Source organism: Electrona antarctica (genome assembly GCF_951216825.1).
Source record: "Electrona antarctica genome assembly, chromosome: 16".
In the NCBI taxonomy this organism is placed as follows: domain Eukaryota; kingdom Metazoa; phylum Chordata; class Actinopteri; order Myctophiformes; family Myctophidae; genus Electrona; species Electrona antarctica.
The window spans coordinates 13,257,528-13,265,593 of NC_136797.1; positions in this window are offsets into that span (position 1 = coordinate 13,257,528).

Consider the following 8,066-nt stretch of genomic DNA (forward strand, 5'->3'; position numbering starts at 1 on the left):
GTTATGCTTTAGCTATTGAAAAATAGCAGATCTACAAGCTCATAGCGTGGCACCGAGTGCCACGCTACGAGCTTGTAGGTCTGCTATTTTTGAAAAATCGTGAAAATGTGGTCGATATCTTTGAATATATATTCTTTCAGAGCGAACGTTTTCAACTCAAATCGTTGCTTCTGGGGGGTCCCTGGAACAACATATTTTCAGATGGGGGTCGGTGGCCAATTAAATATAATTCTGGGGGTCCTTGACATGAAATAAGTTGAGAACCACTGACATAGAAACATGGGTTTTTCAGAAAACTGTCAGGATTTAGAATCATTAATTTAGAATCATTAATTTAGAATTTAGAATCATTCCCAGGTCAAAATGGGGCATCAAGAAATGCCTAGACCAGGAGTCTCTTCCGGGTTTTTAAACAGCTGGTGGATGGAAATGACGCTAGTAGCGCACGGCTTCAACTTGTAGAGTCGGAGAAAAGACGGAAACTCTTTGCCGACGCTTTTCTTGTCGCCTATTGGCGCTTAAGTGTGACTGTGCAGGCTTACAGACTGTCTGTAAGGGAGGGGAGGAGTTGTTATCAGGTGAGATTGATATCAGGTGTAGGGATAGTGTTATCAGTTTACTGTCTTCCCTAAATGATGTTCCAACTCCGTAACGAAATGTAGGAATGTCATGAGTCTATTTTTGCTAAAGTTTTCTTAATGCATCCCAACTGCCTATTGCAAAGATTCCATTAAAATTGGAGGAGGGAACCCATGGTGCAGGTAACTTCTGCCAAAGTGCAATAACTATGAAAAAACTATAAAAACTGATCCTCTTGAGCCCCATTGCCCCCGCCGGCAGGGGCAGCGGCTGTCCACCTCATGAACAGCTCTCAGTGGGTAAATGGAGACCCAATTGGTCTCCGGTTCCAACTCCAATGTTTTTGATTTTCCCCCCTGGACCCCCCTGGGGTTTAAGTAAGGCAGCGGTGGCCTAAGGGTTAGAGGAGCACCCTTGTTGCCGAAAGGTTGCCGGTTCGATTCCCCGGACGGGCAGGAAAAATCTGGGTGGGGAAGTGATTGTCATCACTCACCCAACACCGCTGAAGTGCCCTTGAGCAAGGCACTGAACCCCCAACTGCTCCCCCTGGAGCTGCTTAGTGGCCAACAGTATAAGACTGGTTGTACTGGTCAGCTCCCAGGTTTTAGTGTGTGTGTGTTTCTATGTGCAGGGCGTTGCTGAAAATGAGCACCTGTGCTCAGCTACTTCCCTGGGTAAATAAAGAATAATTAAAAATAAACAAATTAAGAGGTTAAGGGGTTTAAAAGTGTTTCAACTGGTCAGCCAAATTACATATGGGCATATAAGTGATATTACACTAATTGTTCTTGACGTAATTATTTATCCCCCAAGATAATTTGACCTTTGGCCTTTGGGATACACAAATAGGTCGGTGTGTCCAAAGACGTAGATACTGCACGTTGGCTTTTTGGGGCTGTATAAGTCAATAAGTCCATAATAAGCCTATCACAGGAAAAAAAGCACATTTTAGAACAGATTAGCATGTGGCAAAGAAGAACTGATTAACTTTTCATGCTGACTGGTCAAAAAAATCAATCCACCATTCATCAATGTACTGTAACACTGTGAACTTTGTTTTTTCATGAGACAATGAATAACTGATTAACTTTTCACAAAGGTTTGTCCACAATGGGACATGGCCACTTCTGTGGGTTTTTAGCTTTTGTTTTTTTTAAATGCTACTCTACACGTTCACATCTAATAAATGAATAATACAATGCTCTAATATACATGCTTAGTAATGTAGATATTTAACCTTTTCTCAAAAGGGGATGTCACAGTCAGTGTTGTTTTTGGCAGCAAGTTTTGATTTTAGTTTTAGTCATAGTCTCTTGAATAGTGTTAATTTAGTTTTAGTCACATTTTAGTCAACTGGAATGTTTTAGTGTTAGTCTAGTTTTAGTCGAGTAAATATCATAAGACTTTAGTCGACTAATTCTGCAGTTGATTTAGTCGACTAAAATGTATTTTGACGGGTCTTGATGCCGTTTTTACACTTGCTGAAAATAGCAGATCTACAAGTTCACATGGCGTTGCGCTGCAACACGTGAGCTTGTAGATCTCCTATTTTCAGCATGCAACCAAGTGTAAAATGACTTATGCTGGATCTCTTGTCCACTAGTCCCTTCCTAACATATTTGTTGATGAAATTGTCAGTATATTTAGTTTTTGTCAGTGGAAAAAGGTAGTCGACGAACATTTTTTGTCTTAGTTTTAGTCGACGAAATCAACACTGGACATATGCTTTTATAGCATCATAAAACTTATAGCACTACAGCGATCTAAGTATGCCAATTTTGGTCGGTCGGTTCAAACCATAAGGAGCAACACAACAGCTCAAAGGGCCGTTAGCAGGGTGTACAGACTCTGATCCTTGTTCCCTTCAAAATCTTGTATAGGCTAGGTGTATTAGCCTACTACTACTTTCAACAAAATCTTTTCATTGAGTAATAAACCATTCCATCAAACCAATAAAAAAATAACTGTCTGTGTTCTGTACAATTTCCGTCATAATAATATTTTGGCCAAGTGCCGTTTCTATCAAACTGGTGCAGAAGTAGCCAAGCCTGTGCTGAAGTCAGTGACTACTTTAGAATGAAAGAGTGCCCTGCAAGGTCTCAATGTGATGGACATTTATGGAATGTGCTTGTTAATAGTTGACTTTTTGGAGAAGTAATGGTTATGGATCAGTTATAGAGTTAATAGCGAAGTACTGTATGGTTTGGTATTATTAATTACAGTATACTGAACTAGTTATGTTGTACAATGCTTTGTTTCCAATGTATCCATCTGTTACTTATGCATACATATTTACAGATGTAAAACTGTTTTAAAGCAATAGATTTAGCTTCCTAATACATAGTCTATGCATTATTAAACCACAATTACCCTTGTGTTTAATGTAAGGCAGTTATCCCATGTAAGAAATCTCAATATAATTTTTCTAAGACATACCGGTAACTTATCTCAAAATCTCTCAATACATTGAAAAAAGATATTGTATTTGTTTGAACAGTTTGACTGCCAAAGAAAATCTGTGAAAGACAAAATAGTCAGCAAAGCATAATATGTTGTGCGTCCCTATAATCATTTTATATTTGCCTGATAGACAATTAGGGCTGGGCAATATGTTTTCAAAAGAAACACGATTATCTCAAACTTTTGCCTCGATTACGATTAACGATTTTAAGTGAAAAGCGTGGTGAGCTTGTAGATCAGCTATTTTCACTATGTTTTTGTATGCCACCATTGCACAATGATGTAAATGATGTCACGGTTAACTGGTTAATCAAACCAATCTATTTAGTCGATCATAAAAAAGTGTATTTGAATTTATTTCGTGTTGATTCGTTGAGAAATGTAAAAAAAAAAAAAGTCAAAAGATTATTATTTTGATTAACCTGACCATGACTAAAATCAAGTCAGTTATTGGTTCTAAATATAATTTTCGATATATTTTCAGACCAGGACGGTTGTGACCATTCAACATTTGGTACCATGGCAACTGCTCTGCACCATGAATACCTTTTTGCACCATGGCAATAAAATCACTTTGCCCAAGCCTGGTGTGGGTTGGAGGGATCGCTGATTCAAAGCAGTCATACTGGCCTGAGTCAAACTAATTGGGCTCAATGCTAGCCGTGACTGCACCTGTTGTGCATTGATGCACACAGAATAAATCAGGTGTCAGAGGAGAGACGGGTCTCCTTGTGGCCATCTACCATATTATACACCAAAGCAGCATGCGGTCGCACAGAAATAAAGACAAAACCTTGGCTGTTGTCTGTCCTGCAATTGAGTATGTTACACCTGGATTTAAAAAAAATAGCAAATACAAAGCTATTGATACAAAACTGTCAAATGTTTGTAGTTACCAGCATCACACTGCAAGTCAGATGATCGTATTTTATTCCATTGCATGTGTGCAGTGCACATTGTACAATGTATAATATTGTATATTATGGATTTTCTTTCATTTAAATTTTACTTAAATAAAAAAATTCTTTCCACAAAATGTGGACTCGACTAGTTTTTTTAATCCATGGCGAAATTATTTTTCCTTGAAAGACTATTTAAAGGACAACTTTAGTTTTTTTCAACCAAGGTTCATGTTTTAGGTTGTTATTAGAGAAAGTAAAAGATGAGTGTTAATTCTTTTTCATTTGCTGCTTTCTTTCGTTCTTTCGGGGGCATTCGAGCATGGGGATAAATATGTATTTCTTTACAAAGTTTTATAGCGATTTCTTTTTTTATTATTTACTATAGTCCTACTAGACCCCAAGAAATTACATCTGGCCACAAAAGATCACGGGATCTACTGAATGTGTCAAACTGACATATTGAGTTACAGTGTGGCTTCCCCCCAGTATAGGCTACCTTCATATTCAGTAGATCCTGTGAACTTTTGTGGCCAGATGCAATTTCTTGGGGTCTAGTAGGACTATAGTAAATGATAAAAAAAGAAATCGCTATAAAATTATGTAAAATAATACATATTTAGCCCCATGCTCGAATGCCCCCGCCCCCCTGTCAAAAACAGCTAAAATCCCTAAAACGAAAGAAAGCAGCAAATGAAAAAAGTTTAACACTCATCTTTTACTTTCTCTAATAACAACCTAAAACATGAACCTTGGTTGAAATAACTAAAGTTGTCCTTTAACTCCGGACCAAATGGCCTTAGAAAACCTTCCATCTGCGGTTTATCATTGTCTAAGTCCAATATTACAAAAGCCACTATAGAAGAGGACAGCTGAGCTCAAAGAGAGGGAGAGGAAAGTTTAGTCAAGATCTCTTAATGGGTTCATAGTCCCTACAGGTCAATACTGCAATGCCTGACATTCATGACATTTTAGAGACTATCATTATGGGTTCGGGTTATCATAAACACACTGATCATTTAGATAACAAACACATCAAACTATCAATAATTGAAAGTTTACATAGAACACACAGTAAAATAATCCGTGTTCATTTATCCATCTGTAACTCTAATAGTGCAGACATTGGAACCAAATGGACCTATTTTTAAGGATTTAAGGACTGGATAATTATACTAGGGATGCACGATTAATCGGTAGCATAATCGGAATTGGCCATATCGGCCATAAAAATGCCACTTCGGTATCGGAATGGTCTCAAAATAATACAGATTATTTAATCGGTTTTCACCAGTAAAACATTAATTAAATTAAAAAAAGAATCTGCATTTAATTTGTGTACTCATCTCATTCAGTAGTCAATCAGTTGTGAAATCAGACACTTGGAAAAGTATTATGCTATTTATTGATTGATTGAATACTTTGGGCCAAGCCCTTAGGGCCTAGGCTTGTTTCCATTGTGGTCTTCTGTATAATATTGGAATCGGTCAGAATCGGTATCGGCAGATATAATCAGAGATCGGATATCGGTCATAATTTCATAATCATGCACCCCTAATTTATCCAGAGCGAAGTAGAATGACTGAAGAGGTGCAGGGTGTTCAATGTCTTGCTCAAGGACAGTAAAAGTTGGACACACAGTGACATTTATGTGACTAAAACACTGGGCTCCATTTTCGTCACCGCTAAACCTTACCCCTAAACTTCTTTGCCTTTTTTTACTAATTTGAAAAACATTTTTGAATAGTTCAACTAGCCAATCTACATTGACACGTTGTGAGCTTGTAGACTGGCAATTGTAACTATTCAAAAATGTTTTGCAAAATAATACAAAAAAAGGAAAAGAGTTTAGGGATAAGGGGTTTAGCGGTGACGAAAATGGAGCCCATAGTGCCATCATGCTCCCCCAAAGCCTTTGGAGTCTGTTGCTATGGTTTGCATGGTTTGCACCTTGACATATCAATTCACCCACTCTCAGTCAGTAGCAGCTCTGTCTCAGGAGATAACCAGGTCACAACCAAAGCCACAAAAGGCCTTAGATCTTATCAGTCTCTGCCATCATAACTACGTTAAATCACCATGATGTGAGCACACCGTATACACTTTACTGCATCTTATGGTTAGGACGGTAGCAAGAAGTAACAACTGCATGTCTTATAGATCAGTCGGTTCTCTAAAGTGGGGTCTAGGGGGTCCTTGAAGGGGTTCTGAGCCTCACACTGTCCATTAGGCCATATGATATAAAACACAGGACACAAAGTACTATTATCATTAAAGGGTACAATATGTGCAAGAAATCTACTGCATGCCATATACAACAAAGTGACATAAATGGACATTGAAAAGGTGACAAAATAGTAGTAGCCTACACTAGGCTTTAAAGTGCATCACATAAACCGGGGCCTATTTGTCAGGCATACTGTATATATATATAGTGTCAGTAAACATGAAAGACCTTTTAAAAACGGCACAATGCTCTTGAAGAGTGAAAAGGCACTTCAGCTCACCACATGGTCAGACACTAAGCGCAGCTTCCTTTGAGATAATATAACAAACACCTGATTAACTGTATCACAGCGCAAAGCTTTCAGCAACAAAGAAACAAAAACTCTATATGTAACCGTGACCGTATCTAATTGAAATTCGCTCTCTTCCATCATGTGATATATAACATCCCATCGCTGCTGTAGACTTCGGCCATAAAAAGTTAGGAATTGGCTGTTAATTTAACGCCTTTGTCCAGATTCTTTGTGACGCTGCTGAAGCTGCTGGGCTCATTTGGAGTGCCATTGAGTGGTGTTTATACAAAGACCACATGGCGACCAATATTTATTGGTCGCCACATGATGTGGTCTTTGTATAAACATGTGCTCCAAGCATGTGCTCCAAGTGCAAGTTTTATCAGTGAATTGAGCAAATTGTGAAATCAGAACTTCAAACAAAGATACAGCACATCAATACAGCCTACTCTACAAACGTGACATTAATATAAAAGCAGTCACAAGTTGCTGCCCGAGGATCTTGTCTATAGTGCTTAAGAGTCAGCAAATACAATTATTCACATTTAAAGCCAACTTGGTGTGTGTTATTGATCTTATGAACAAAAATTCAAATTATTATCTGAAACTTTTTGAGATTAGCAACAACACAAACACGATTGTATGTTGACAAACATAATTATATACTGTGTAAATATATGTGTATATGAGAGAGAGAGAGAGAGAGAGAGAGAGAGAGAGCGAGAGAGAGTTTTATTGATGAGGGGAAGTTCAGTCACCATGGAAATTACAGTGGTCATAAAAACACAAGAACACATAATAAAAAAGCCAGACAGATAAAAGGGATTAGAATAAAAACGATATGGAGGGCCAAAAAAACGAGGCCAAGAGCATAGGTCAAGACAGACAGTCACATTGGTCCACGCCGGACGCCTGGCAGAAGAGCGACCGTTGTACAGAATCATTGTACAGCTTCATGGCAAATGGCGCGCGCGCACGCGCACACACACACACACACACACACACACACACACACACACACACACACACACACACACACACACACACACACACACACACACACACACACACACACACACTGTATATTTAGTTACTATTACTGTCCCATGCTCTACATACAATAGTGCCAAATAAACACAGCGTACTCACCAACACAGCCGATGTCACAGAGAAGTAGTGCCGTTACAATCTGGCTCTGATCACATCTCTCTATACTCTCCCTCTCTCACACTGTCAACACTTTATAGCTGCTGGTCACCTATTGATGCTCCACTTGATTTGTACTTCTGACTATTCCAGCTCATAAGAGAGTCTCTCTCTCTCTCTCTCTCTCTCTCTCTCTCTCTCTCTCTCTCTGTGCGTGTCTGTCTGTCTGTCTGGCTGTCTGTCTGTCTGGCTGGCTGGCTCACTGTCTCTCTCTCTGAGACTCAGTCAACTGAGTGGACAGCCAGAGAGAGTTGTGAGGCTGATGATCTATGTTGGATAAACAGAAAGATAAGTGTGGCTCTTTGACCCAACTCATGCTCTTTCCAGTTGGTTGAATCACCACGAGTAGGCGGGACCGGCTATCACCTTTAGGGTTAATATCCGAGCTTGTCTGTGACTGTGT